We start from the raw sequence: 14,496 nt of genomic DNA, 5'->3' as shown, positions 1-14,496 counted from the left end.
TCCATCACCAACTCCCGGAGTTTACTCAAACTCATGTCCATTGAGTCAGTAATGCCATCCAATCATCTCATTCTCTGGCATCCCCTTCTCCTCCTGCCTTCAATCTTTCCCAACATCAGGGTCTTTTCGCATCAGGTGGCCAAAATTTGGAGAACCAGTGTCCCAAACCAAAGGACTGAGTGTCCGTATAAAACTTTCCCAGATGCTTTTCAATAGGTTTATGGAAAGAGAGAAATAGAGGGAATCTCAGGTTCAGTTGTATCACCTAGCTAAACTTCAGTTTACAGTTTAGAAATGATAAGGTTCTAATATTTAGTCATTGGCTGAAGCAGGGCAAAGGTTAACAGAGTTTTGCCAAGAGAACGCACCTGTCATAGCAAACACCCTCTTTCAACAACACAGGAGAAGACTCTACACATGACACCACCAGATGGTCAATAACAAAATCAGATTGATTATATTCTTTGCAGCCGAAGAGGAAGAAGTTCTACACAGTCAGCAAAACCAAGACTGGGAGCTGACTGTGGCTCAGATCGTGACTCCTTATTGCCAGATTCAGACTTAAATTGAAGAAAGTAGGGAAAACCACTAGACCATTCAGGTATGACCTAAATCAAATCCTGAAGTGACAAATAGATTCAAGGGATTAGATCTGATACACAGAGTGCCTGAAAAACTATGGGTGGAGGTTCAAGACATTGTACAGGAGGCAGTGATCAAGACCATCCCCCCAAAAAAGAAATGCAAAAAGGCAAAATGGTTGTCTGAGAAGGCCTTACAAGTAGATGAAAAAGGAAGCAAAAGGCAAAGGAGAAAAGAAAAGATACACCCATCTGAATGCAGAGTTCCAAAGAATCGCAAGGAGAGCTAAGAAAGCCTTCCTTGGTAATCAATGCAAAGAAATAGAGGAAAACAATACAATGGCAAAGACTGAAAATCTCTTCAAGAAACTCAGAGATACCACGGGAACATTTCATGCAAAGATGGGCACAATAAAGGACAGAAATGGTATGGACCTAACAGAAGCAGAAGGTATTAACAAGAGGTGGCAAGAATACACAGCAGAACTATACAAAAAAGATCTTCATGACCCAGATAACCACGATGGTATATCACTCACCTAGAGCCAGACATCCTGGAATGTGAAGTCAAGTGGGCCTTAGGAAGTGTCACTATGAACAAAGCTAGCGGAGGTGATAGAATTCCAGTTAAGCTATTTCAAATCCTAAAAGATGATGCTGTGAAAGTGTTGCACTCAATATGCCAGCAAATTTGGAAACCTCAGCAGTGGCCACAGAACTGGAAAAGGACAGTTTTCATTCCAATCCCAAAGAAACGCAATGCCAAAGAATGTTCAAACTATTACACAGTTGCACTCATCTCACATGCTGGCAAAGTAATGCTCAAAATTCTCCAAGCCAGGCTTCAGCAGTATGTGAACCGAGAACTTCTAGATGTTCAAGCTGGATCTAGAAAAGTCAGAGGAACCAGAGAACAAATTGCCAACATCTGTTGGATCATCAAAAAAGCAAGAGAGTTCCAGAAAAACATCTACCTCTGCTTCATAGACTACACTAAAGCCCCTGACTATGTGGATCACAACAAACTGTGGGAAATTCTTCAAGAGATGGGAATACCAGACCACCTTTCCTGCCTCCTGAGAAATCTGTATGCAGGTCAAGAAGCAACAGGTAGAACCAGACATGGACTGGTTCCAAATTGGGAAAGGAGTACTTCAAGGCTTTATATTGTCACCCTGCTTGTTTAACTTATATGCAGAGTGCGTCATGCAAAATGCCAGGCTGGATGAAGCACAAACTGGAATCAAGATTGCCAGGAGGAATAACAATAATCTCACATATGCAGATGACACCACCCTTATGGCAGAAAGCGAAGAACTAAAGAGCCTCTTGATGAAAGTGAAAGAGGGGAGTGAACAACCTGGCTTAAAACTTATCATACAAAAAACTAAGATTATGGCATCTGGTCCCATCATGGCAAATATATGGGGAAACAATGGAAACAGTGAGAGACTTTACTTTCTTGGGCTCCAAAATGCAGATGAAATTAAAAGACACTTGCTACTTGGAAGGAAAGCTATGACCAACCTAGACAGCATATTAAAAAGCAGGGACATTACTTTGCTGACAAAGGTCTGTCTAGTCAAAGCTACAGTTTTTCCCGTAGTCATGTATGGATGTGAGAGTTGGACCATAAAGAAAGCTGAGTGCTGAAGAATTGATGCTTTTGAACCTTGGTGTTGGAGAAGGCTCTTAAAAGTCCCTTGGACTGCAAGGAGATCAAACCAGTCAATCCTAAAGGAAATCAGTCCTGGATATTCATTTGAAGGACTGAGGCTGAAGCTGAACCTGCAATAATTTGGCCTCCTGATTTTGAAGAACTGACTCATTGGAAAAGACCCTGATGCTGGGAAAGATTGAAGGCAGGGGGAGAAGGGGACGACAGAGGACGAGATGGTTGGATAGCATCACCAACTCGATGGACATGAGTTTGAGCAAGCTCTGAGAGTTTGTGACGGACAGGGAAGTTTGGTGTGCTGCAGTCCATGGGGTCACAAAGAGTCAGACATGACTGAGCGACTGAAATGAACTGAACTGAACTGAACTGAGGGTTTCTGAAAAGAATGTGGCCTCAGCTTAAAATCTAAGGTAGGGCTTGAAGTCATTAATAGTTGGAGACTGTCAGTGAATATACCCCTTGCAACTGATGGCAAGTTCATTACTCATGGGAGGTCTGAGCAGTCCATCACCATGACTGCCACGCTGTTTTGACCACTGAAGACACTGCTCTTTGCCAGAATGCACAAGGTATGTGCTGAGGGTGTAAATAAGTACCTGATGGTTGGGGTGCTTTTGTTGTACTGCGGGAGGAGTCTCCTGAACCAGCAGGTCCTGGCCCTTGTCATTTTTTCTTTCTTCCTTTCCAGTTTTAGGATATATGATTGACTGTCTTGTCATTGTTCATGCTAATCACCACTGTAACCAATTAAAAACCATACTACTGAGGTCTTGTCTCTTAATGCCCCTTGAAGATTTGCGCATTTTTAGCCAGGCTGTTATTAGGGTTTCATGGGACTCAAGCATGAGTCTATTGACGCTGAGTCCAAGGAAAGTCAGAAGGCCAGACAGTGAGCTATTATCAGAATTGTCTTCCCAGCTCTGTGTAACTCAATGCAGGAGCTTGAATTCCTCCTAATTCTCTCTTATAATGATTTCTGAAGATCTCCTTAGTAATTAGGCCTTTGATGGCCTTCACTTAGAGTGACACTTAGGTTCTGGCTGGTAGGTTTAAAGGATAAAGTGAGAGAGACCAAACTGAATCTTAGGAGATGATCCTTTAGTATTCTCCTATAATCCTTCCCCTTATTGAATATTGAAAATAATGTCTCCTCTTTCATTTGTGATTTTAGCAATTTGAGTCTTCTCTTTTTTCGTAAAGAGCTTAACTAAAACTGTTAGTTTTGTTGATCTTTTCAAAGAACCAGCTTTGGTTAGGTTGAGTTTCTCTATTGTTTTTCTACTCTTTTGTTATAATTCAAGTTGATATGCTGCATTTTCATTTTTATTCAGTTCAAGAAATTTTCTTTTCTTTCTCCTTTTTCCTCTTTTTTTTGCCAATTGGCATGCAGGATCATAGTTCCCTGACCAGGGATCCAATCCATACCCCCTGCAGTGGAAGCATGGAGTATTAACCACTAGACTCCAGGGGAGTTGCTCTACTCTTTATTTCATTAATTTCCACTCTAATTCTTATCATTTATTACCTTCTGCTTGCTTTGTATTGGCTTACTCTTCTCACTGTCTTAAAGTGGAGATTAGGTTTTTGCTTTGAGACCTTTTTCCCTTTATAATGTAGGCATTTATAGCACAAAATTTTCTGCTAAGTGCTGCTTTAGCTGTATCCCACGTTTTGGTATGTTGTGTGTTTCATTGTCATTCTTCTAAAACTATTTTCTAATTTCCCTTGTAATTTCTTCTTTGACTCATTGGATTTTTTTTAGGAATGCTTTGCTTAATTTTCACAGATTTGGAAGTTCCTCAAATTCATTTTGTCATTAATGTTTGCTGCTGGTGCTGCTGCTAAGTCGCTTCAATCGTGTCGGACTCTGTGTGACCCCAGAGACGGCAGCCCACCAGGCTCCCCCATCTTTGGGATTCTCCAGGCAAGAACACTGGAGTGGGTTGCCATTTCTTTCTCCAATGCATGAAAGTGAAAAGTGAAAGTCAAGCTGCTCAGTTGTGTCTGATTCTTAGCGACCCCATGGACTGCAGCCTACCAGGCTCCTCGGTCCATGGGATTTTCCAGACAAGAGTACTGGAATGGGTTGCCATTTCCTTCTCCACATTAATATTTAATTTTGCTCAATTGTGATCAGAAAAAATTTGTTTTTTCAGTCCTTTTATACTAATTGAGGCTTGTTTTCTAGCCTAGCATATGATCTATCCTGGAGAACGCTTCATGTACATTTGAAAAAAATGTATATTCTCTTCTTTTGGAATAAGACATTTGTCTACCAGGTCTAGTTGATTTATGGTGTTGTTCTAATCTTTTTCTTTGTTGATCTTTTACATAGCTGTTCTATTCATAACTGAAACTATTATTGTTGAAATTTTCTGTTTCTCCCTTCAACTGTCCATTTTTGCTTCACATATTTTGGAGCTCTGGTGGCAGGTATATATATATGTTTATAATTGTTATATCCTCCTGATGGGTTGATTCTTCTGTTCTTATGAAAATCCCTCTTTATCTCTAGTAATTTTTTAAATTTCAAAGTCTGTTTTGTCTAACATAGTACAGCCACTCCAATTTTCTTATATTAATAATTGCTGTTTGCATGATATATCTTTTACTTTCAACCTATTTTTATCTTTGAACCAAAATTGTATGTATATCCTGTAGATAGCATGTAGTTGAATCTTATTTTTTATTTGCCTGACAGTTTCTAGCTTTTAATTGTACAATTTAAGTTATTCTTTTATTATTATAAATGATATACCTTGATTTATCGCTGCCATTTTATTTTTTGATTTTTGTTTCATTTCTTTTTTCTTTCTCTATTCCTCCTTCAGCTTTCTTTTACTTTAAATGAATATTTTGACTCTTTAAGTATTTTCTAGTTTTAGCATTTTAATTAACTCTTTAAAAAAAAACTTCTTTTTTTAATGATTACTCTATGGCTTACCATATACACCTTAACTTATACAAATCTTCATATTTGTACTAATCTAATGCCAGTTAAACATAGAAATGTTACTTACTCCACAGAAATAGCTTTATTTCCTCTTTCCCCATTTTTGTGCTATTATCATAGTACTTACTACCTGCTTATATGTTACTAACACACCCAGTGATTTGTTATTATTATTACCTTATATAATTTAAATGTATTAAAGAAGCTGACAAAAGAAAGGAGAGCACATAAATATTTGTAGAATATATTGTGTTTACCTTCCACTTAGATTTGATTTTTCTGTAAAAAGTACTCATCACTCTTAAAATGTGTTATTTAATCTTTTACATGGCCATTATTATTTATCATATATATAGAAGAGGTTATAAAATTTAAATCCAGCTTAAAGAATAATAACATAATGAATACTTGCATATCTGCCACCCACATTAAGAAACAAATGCTCTCTTTGTAACCCCAATGTACCCATCCCCTATATCATTTCCCACCCTTTTTCCCAAAGGAAGATGACTTTTATGTTAATAATTCTGACTTTTATTATAATAATTTCCTTGCTTTTCTCTAGTTTTTCCAAGTATATATTTGTCCTTAATTAATATAATGTTTGGACTTCCCTGGTGGTTCAATGGCAAAGAATCTGCCTGTCAATGCAGGAGACATGTGTTCAGTCCTTGGGTCAGGAAGATCCCCTGTAGAAGGAAATGGCAGTCCTCTCCAGTTTTCTTGCCTGGGAAATCCCATGGACAGAAGAGCCTGGCTAGCAAACTACAGTCCATGGGGTCTCAAAGGAGTCAGACATGACTTACTGACTTAATAACAACAACAACACATATAATATTTAGCTTTGAATAACTGAGTAGAAAGCCAAAAGTAGAAAGCCTACTTAAGGAAAAGTCAAGATTGCCATTATTAAGATCCCTAAAGTAGATAGGTGAATAGTTTCTGGATAAAACAACCTTGTTTTATCTCTTGAGAGTATACAGGAATTGCTTCTTAGGATGTCAGTGTACATGGTCAAATAGTGAGTAAGAACAGAAATCATGGCAACTAGGCATCTGATAGGGAGTAGTGTGGGTCAGGAGCAAAAAGCAGGCATTTCAACAGAATGTGATTGGTGGTGGTGGTGGTGGTGGTTTAGTCGCTAAGTCATGTCCGACTCTTGCGACCTCTATGGACTGTAGCCCGCCAGGCTCCTCTGTCCATGGGATTTTCCAGGCAAGAATACTGGAGTGGGTTGCCATCCCCTTCTCCAGAGAATGTGATTACAACAAGCCAAGTACAAATAGGAACCTAGCTCAGACTCACGTGGGCATTCTTACCTCAAGTTAGAAAAATGATATAAGAGCAACATAAATCTAGGTCCTTTGAGTCCCGGTTGCTTCAAGTGTTTGGGTTTTCCTGTAAATCTTGCGTACTGCTGTCATCAGGGATTTTCCCTTCATTATCCTACTGAGAAATCCTTTTGCCTCCCTCTTGCATTGGACCTTCTATTACGTGTATCCCATATCTCTATTCTGTTGGTTCATTCTCTTATTTTGGTAGAGCACATTCTCTACCTCTCTTTGGCAGTGGCACATTTGCATAGGGTTACAGAAGGAAAAATTTTGTTCTAAATCTTGCATTTTTAAAAATGTCTTTGTTCTTACAGTTGATGGATAGTTTGGTGGAATATAGATTTCTACATTAGAAATAATTTTCTTTTAGAACTTTGAAGATATTACTTCGTCGTCTTCTTCTTCCCATGCTGAAAAGTCCAAATCTTTCTCCATTCTAACTCCTAATCCTTTCAACTCCTACTCCTTTATATGTCGCCTCTTTCCTTCTCTCTCTCTCTGAAAACTAGTAGGATCTATTTTTCTGTTCTTAGTGTCTCAGAAGTTTCAAATGATGTGCCTTGGTATCAATATATATTCATCGTTCTGCTTGGCACTTGGAAGGTTTTTCTAATCTAACAACTATGTCCTTCTGTTCTTAAATTTTTTTCTTATTATTTTATTGATGAAAGTTCCCTCCATTCTTTTCTGTTCCCTCTTTAATGCTAGACCTCCTGACGTGGTCCTTTAATCATCTTATCCTTCTTTCTCTTATTTACCATCCCTTTGTCTTTTTGCTTTAATTTTTTCGTGGAAGATTTACTCTACTTTATCTTTCAAAGTTTTCTGTTTGTGCTGTCCTGTTTTTCATATCCAAGAGCTCATTTTGTTTCTGAATGTTCCTTTTAAGAGTATCCTATTCTTGCTTCATGGATGTAATATATCTTTACAAGAATGTTACGTCTTGTTTGTTTGTTTTGTGGAAAGGGTAATAGTCTTCTTCAGTTTGCATAAGCTATATTTCCTCCAAGATTTTCCCCTCCTTAATATTGGGGGGAAATTTTATGTTAACAAATTTATGTTAGAGGCTTTTTTCAATTGACATCTGACAATTTTTCGTTGTTTGCTCTGTTGTGGTAGAGGAGATCTTTAGAAGTTCAGTTGGGATGTATTAAATTTAAGATGCTAATTAGATTGCCAAGTAGAGATTTTAAGTAAGGCAGCAGATAGTCAAGTGGAGGTTTTGAGTAAGGCAGGTAGAAGAGAGCTACAGGGAATGAAATTTAGATGTATTGGTGTACAGAGATGGTATTGAAATCCATGCCATTAAATGAGATTGCCAGTCAGTAAATGTATGTAGAAAAAGATTTTTAAAAAGACCAGAACCCTGGAGCAAACCAACATTTAGAAGGAGAGTTTCTTACTGGAGATATCAATTTGGAAGTCATCATTGGAGAGATGGTATTTGAGGTAATATCTTTGTGAGGGAAGTCGAGGGAATTACAGTTTGCAATGTTAACTTAAAATAGTGAAACAGCTCAAGTAAAGAGCCTGCTGAATTCTGTATCTTTGATAGGAGCATAAGCAAGTACTTTCCTCATTCTCCCTTTAAATACTAAATCATGCAGCAGCAACCCACTGATTCTCAACCAAGGGTTATTTTGCCCAGGGGACATTGGTAATGTCTGAGACATTTTGTTTTCATGACTGGGAAGGTTCTACTGACACCTAATGGTATCAGGCATGCTGCTAAATAGCCTACAATGCACAGGGCAACCACCGCAATATGTAATTCAGCCTCAGATGTCAGTAGTGCTATGATTGAGGAAGTTTGAGATAGCCTCAGTTGTTATCATTTTTTTGTTCGTTGTTATTATCATAGTTTTGTTTATTTGTCACAAGTGGGGAGGAGGAGAATCTCCCTCCTCAGTATTAGGGAATGACAAATGTTTGTGACCTATTTCAGTACTGTGTAAATAATACTGAAAATAGTGTGAAATTTGACCCGAAGCTCTTTTGGCTCCATATCTCTGTCACTGTGTTTGTTTCGTCTTAGTTATAGTTTAAGTCCATGCATGGGACTGCATACAAAACAAGAAACACATTGTCTTCTTGTGACCAAAGTTTTGAAGCTTATGTGAGCAGAGTTGGCATATATTAAATATGACCTTGAAATAAAATGTTTTCCTCTTTGCATGGCTTCAGTTACAGAGCCAATTGGCCAAAAATTAAAATACAACTACAGTCACTCTCACCAAAGTTGAGAGTGTTTCTGACTTTCAGTGTGAAAATGTTCTGCACTGAACTGATTCCAGACTTACCAGTTTTACCAGTTGCAATCTAAAAATCCTTTACATTAAATCTTTTTAGTATACTTTTGCTTAGTAATTGTCTTATCATTGTTCCTGCTTGGTATGGTTCAGGACTCAGTGGTTCAATTACTAGCCTACTGGTCCCAGTTTAGAAGACTGTCTTGCAACAGCATACATGTCAGCGGCATCAGTTCCGTGAGAATATTCATTCACTACTCATACAATTACATTATTACAATTACCAACAAAATGATGACGTCTCGCTTTATAGCAATGAGACTCCTACTTAACAAACACTATCAAAATCTTATGCTTTTATGTTAGATCATTTTTTAAAGTTGCTGTTGTGAATGAATGTTTGACATCTCACACTTTCAATAGTTTCCGCTTGTGTTTTACCTTAAAGAACAATTTTCTTAATTCTTTGTGTAGCATGTACTACCTGTCTATTCTTTTCACGAAATAAAGAATACTAGCATATCACAAGATGGCTACATCCTCAGTGTCAGAGCAGCAAGTTCAAAATGTTCTTAATTTCCATTCTACACATCTTACTGTGACATTCATGGCTGTATACAATCCAGCCTCAGCTGCCCTTTCAACATCACCTTCTTTGGACGCACCTGATGATGCATTCATTTGTTCATTCATTTAGCAACAATTTGTTAAGTGGCTAAGTACCTGTTAGGTGCTGTGATAAGTTCTGTGTGTATCCCCATTGTATATGTTAGACTCATTACCTGTCATCATAGAACCGTAATCTAGAAGGGAAAACAGACAAGTGAAGAAGCAACTACACAGTCCATCATCCTAACCACCAGCCATCCTGATGACCTGAAAACTTGTAGTTCAGGATGAATCTGTATAGGTAATTGAATGCAGCCTTGAGGAAAATAAGACAACAATAGCTTCACAGTTTTCTTTCCCATATCCTGGTCACTGATGGGTCATTTCTAATCCCAGAGTAAAGAGTTCTTGGAAACACCCCAGCACTTGGGAAGACTGTCTTGGGATTTCAGATCTGCTCTAAAGTGGATCAGTACAGGCCTTGTGGGTACAATTCAAACAGTCTCACTATAGGGAAGCCTCAGAACCATTTCCATATCTAAGACTTTCTACACAGAGTCCAGGAAGATAGTCCCCTTTCATGCTTATTAAATTTTGAATGGTTTCCTAGAAGCAGAGCCTGAGACTGAGGAACACTCTCTGCAAGTAGTTTATGGCGAGACTTTTCTTAAGAGACGTTTCTAAGTAGTGAGGGAAGCAAGACAGGGCAGGAGAGAAGATAAACAAAGATGTGGTTTCAACCAAGATCTTGCTTCACCCTGATCCCACGAGAGGCTCTGTAGCATGAGGGGTACTCCAAGGTTGCCCCACCTTGAGTCAAGGGAGTAGTCTGTTGTATCCCCAGAACTGGTCAATTTTAACTGTGGACCAGTCCCAGGAAGAGGATATAACTTCCCAGACATTTCTGGGCAAGCTGTCTCCAGTGGCTGAAGTGAGTTAGTAATACCCGGAGAAGTGAGCACTTAGAAAATTTAAGCAACCAATATTCACAGCATCTGTAGCATGCATATACCAGGCCCAGAAAAGGGGATCTGACCAGGCCATCAATTGCATCTACTATATCAGGAAAGTGTTCAAGACCACAGTAGCCTCCAGATATTTTGTGTCTGTGTCCGTCTTTGAAACATTTTTCCCAGAAACTCCCATTTGGGTATCTTTTCTGTTTTAGTCATCAAAACAAGTTTCTCTGCTTTGAATTCCAAAATTATCTGTGGACATTAAAAGGGTATCATTTAAATTCTTAGGTTTCCTTCTCAGTGATCCCACTATCTGATATTAATAATTAACCTGAGGACTTATTTAACCACATTCTTCAAACTGAGTTCACACACAAAAAGGGCAGTTTCAAGAAGGGTTGTATCAATAGTTGAATCCTAACCCAGCCATGGACATTTTAAGCATAGTGTATTTTTTTCTACTTGGGAAGAAGTTGGGGACAGGAGCAAATGTAAGTGAAGGATCCCCTTTTCATTTACAATGTGTTTTGATTGTAGTTTTACAGAAAGCAGAATTCAATCAATGCCACATGAAATTAACTTTCTAATCCTGAGAAATCCAAGTGAATTTCTTTTCTCTATTGTCTAATGTTATTTCCCTGCTTTTTAATACGAATACTTTGTGAGCTAGCATAACTTGTATTCTAGTACTCTGTCTTTTCCCAGACTATTGCCGTGCCCCGAGGAATAGTAATTTACTAACTGATGTTTTGGTTAAAAATTTCAGACAGAAACATGATCCCTATTTTCACTTCTTATAGAGAACTCTATTAAGTGTTACCCTGGCTGCAACTGATTAAAATAATTTCCATTTGCCTCTTTGAAATATCATCCTTAGGATGAAATGCTGCTTTTCAGGACACTGTCCTGGCTGTATCCCAGGTAATAAAATTTTGAGAAGTAAGACACATATTGTTAAATGTAAGAAAAATTGCTAATTTGAGTTAAGTAAAAAACATTAAAAATAATGTTGTATTAAATAATTTTAACTGTTTCAGCAAATATGTTGTCTCAGCACCTGATGTAGTCTATGTTGGAACCTCTGAAAATGTAGTAATTCAAATTCATGGAGACACGAAATCATTTCCAGTGACCATTGCTGTTAAAAGTTATCCTGACAGAAGTTTTACATATTCTTCTCACTAAGTTAATTTATCTCCAGAAAATAAATTTCAAAGCTCTGCAAGCCTAACTGTATGTATTCTGCTTATAGTTGCTTTTTATATGCCAAATGTTTCTTTATAAAACCCATATGTAGATGATGCACTGATCCTTTTTACATATGTGGATAAAGATGTGGATACATCACACTATTGAGGTCACTAGTTAGTGAGAGATAAGTGCCATATGATTTTACATGCAAGTAAGCAGGAAATGTTAAATAGAGAATCTGTTTCTGATTTGGGGGCAATGTAGAAAAATGTAAAAGTTTGAATGAAGCAGATAAAGGTTATTAGGTGAAAAGATTTGGTGACATGAGTTGAAAACCAAATCAACCAACACATGTACTTGTTTTAAAATTACACAATAAATACTAGAAAGAGATAATTTAGATACTTAAATATTATTTATTAGGAGGAAAACAAATGTTAATATTTAGAGACATAAAAATAGGTTTGACTTGATCTTAAAAATTCAGAGAAGTTAGTAGAGAACACTTTGAACATTTGTTTTCCTAAACTATATTTAACATTCTAGTCCCATGGTTTTCTAGTAAAATTAATTTTTTCCCTAACATATGTATCTGTCATAGGCTTTTACTCCTTTCTGTTTGGACTTGAATCAAGCAAATGTTCTTCCAAACAAATTTGCTAACGATGCTCAAAAACAAAATGTCAAAATTCTATTTCTATAAAATATACTGATCATAGGCAGTGTACTTGAAGAGGGCTACTTACTAATTATATAATGACCAATGGACATGAAAATCATCATGAAAAGAAAGATTTTGATTTTCAATAAAAGTCTAGGTATAACTAAATAAATGTAAGAGATATTTTATTCACTTATACTACCATGTGATAAGTGATTTAGTCCATTTTCTGATATCTGATATCTGAATCCTCCCATTCTCCCTCTCATCCATTGCTGATCAACTTGTGAACTCTTTAATGTTTCTTAATGACTTTTGGTTATCTTGTCTATTAAAAATTGAATTCTTTAGTGATCATCATTTTTAATAGACATTTACCCTGGGTCAACTGTTTAAAAGTGATTGTTTCAAACTAAATTTGATAAGAAACTAAAATACAGTGGTGTTTGTAGAAAAATATATTTACTGTTTAATTTTATAAAATTTTTATATGTTGCATATAGATAACAACTCAAGTCATTTTCATATATACCTAAAAGACATATGTTTTTATTATCTTAATATATTTATATTTAGATGTTAGTTGATAACATATGATTAATATAATCATGTTTCATAATTAATATAATAAATTATATTATCTTAAATCTCAATTTCTTAATATTCATCCATTAATTTTTTAACAGATACAACCAAAAGACTTATCTGGAGGACCAAATGCAATTTCACATGTATATTTAGAAGTTTTATCTGCTTATTTTTCAAAAGCAGCAAAAATTCCACTACGCTATGATTTCTTGTCATTCAGATCGACAAATCTATTTACAATTCAGATCAGTCAGGTATAATAAAAGAGAATTATAATTTCTGGGGGGAAGGTGAGATGGCCTGATTAGGACAAGTGGTTTATTTTGTGGTGAAAAAAATGGAGTTAATTTCCAAATTACACCACACACGACAGTAAAGATCTGACAAACTAAAGGTTAAATTATAAAACAAAGAATCAGCAAAATATGAGTATAATTTGGAGGTAGAAAGACCTTTGTTAGAATGATGCCAAGACTCCTTTCAAAATAGTTTTTTGAAAAAACGAAGTGATGTATTATAAAACTTAATATAGAGGCTGAATTTTAACTTTATAAAATCTAATTCTTAATTCTCAATATCATCTTCCTCTATAAAAATATTTCAATTTCATATTAACATTGAAAATTGTGAACTGTATTGCAAAGTTCACGTAGCTATGTCTGCCTCCTTGTTTCCAGTTCGAAATGGTTTCAGTCTTCTTTTGGGAAGAGAGGTCTTTAACTCAAAATGGAAAATAATCACTAGCTAGCAATTTAACTGAATTAATTGATTATTACTTGAGCAGTGGCTTTCTAGCTGAGTCCAGAAGGAAGAGAACAGAAGACAGGTAAGAGGGTCATTAAGGATGGGATAAAGGAACGTGGTAGTTTTCACATCTGATAGGACAAAGTAAGTACAGGAAGGAAGGGCCTCAGTCACTGGGTAAAATAGTAGAACACAAGTCAGTTCAGTTCAGTCGCTCAGTCGTGTCCGACTCTTTGAGACCCCATGGACTGCAGCACGCCAGGCCTCCCTGTCCATCACCAACTCCCAGAGTTTACTCAAACTCATGCCCATCAAGTCGGTGATGCCATCCAGCCATCTCATCCTCTGTCATCCCCTTCTCCTCCTGCCCTCAATCTTTCCCAGCATCAGGATCTTTTCAGATGAGTCAGTTCTTCGCATCAGGTGGCCAAAGTATTGGAGTTTCAGCTTCAACATCAGGCCCTCCAATGAACACCCAGGACTGATCTCCTTTAGAATGGACTGGTTTGATCTCCTTGCAGTCCAAGGGACTCTCAAGAGTCTTCTCCAACACCACAGTTCAAAAGCATCAATTCTTAACAATATTTTTCCTGTAATTGAGATCTAATCTTACTGCACTGTGGTCAAAAAAGATGACTGGAATGATTTCAATTTTTTTGAATTTTCCAAGACCAGATTTATGGCCCAGAATGTGATCTGTTCTGGAGAAGGTTCCGTGTGCACTTGAGAAAAAGGTGAAGTTGATTGTTTTGGGGTGAAATGTCCTATAGATATTGATTAGGTCTAGCTGGTCCATTGTGTCATTTAAGGTTTGTGTTTCCCTGTTAATTTTCTGTTTAGTTGATCAATCCATAGTTGTGAGTGGGGTATTAAAGTCTCCCACTATTATTGTGTTACTATTAATTTCCTCTTTCATATATGATTACTGGAAAAACTAAAGGTTTGACTAGAC

The 14,496-nt window shown here is 37.0% G+C and overlaps 1 pseudogene; it reads left to right on the top strand.

Annotated features, from left to right (window-relative positions):
* Positions 1-2,819: 2,819 nt before the first annotated feature.
* The window catches only part of LOC136176338 (complement C5-like), a 32,172-nt pseudogene continuing 20,495 nt past the window's right edge, over positions 2,820-14,496 (top strand).

This window comes from Muntiacus reevesi, chromosome 10 (assembly GCF_963930625.1).
Source record: "Muntiacus reevesi chromosome 10, mMunRee1.1, whole genome shotgun sequence".
NCBI classification, from domain to species: Eukaryota; Metazoa; Chordata; class Mammalia; order Artiodactyla; family Cervidae; genus Muntiacus; species Muntiacus reevesi.
Note: the sequence above shows the minus strand (reverse complement) of the source record. Positions and strands in the feature narration are given on the sequence as shown.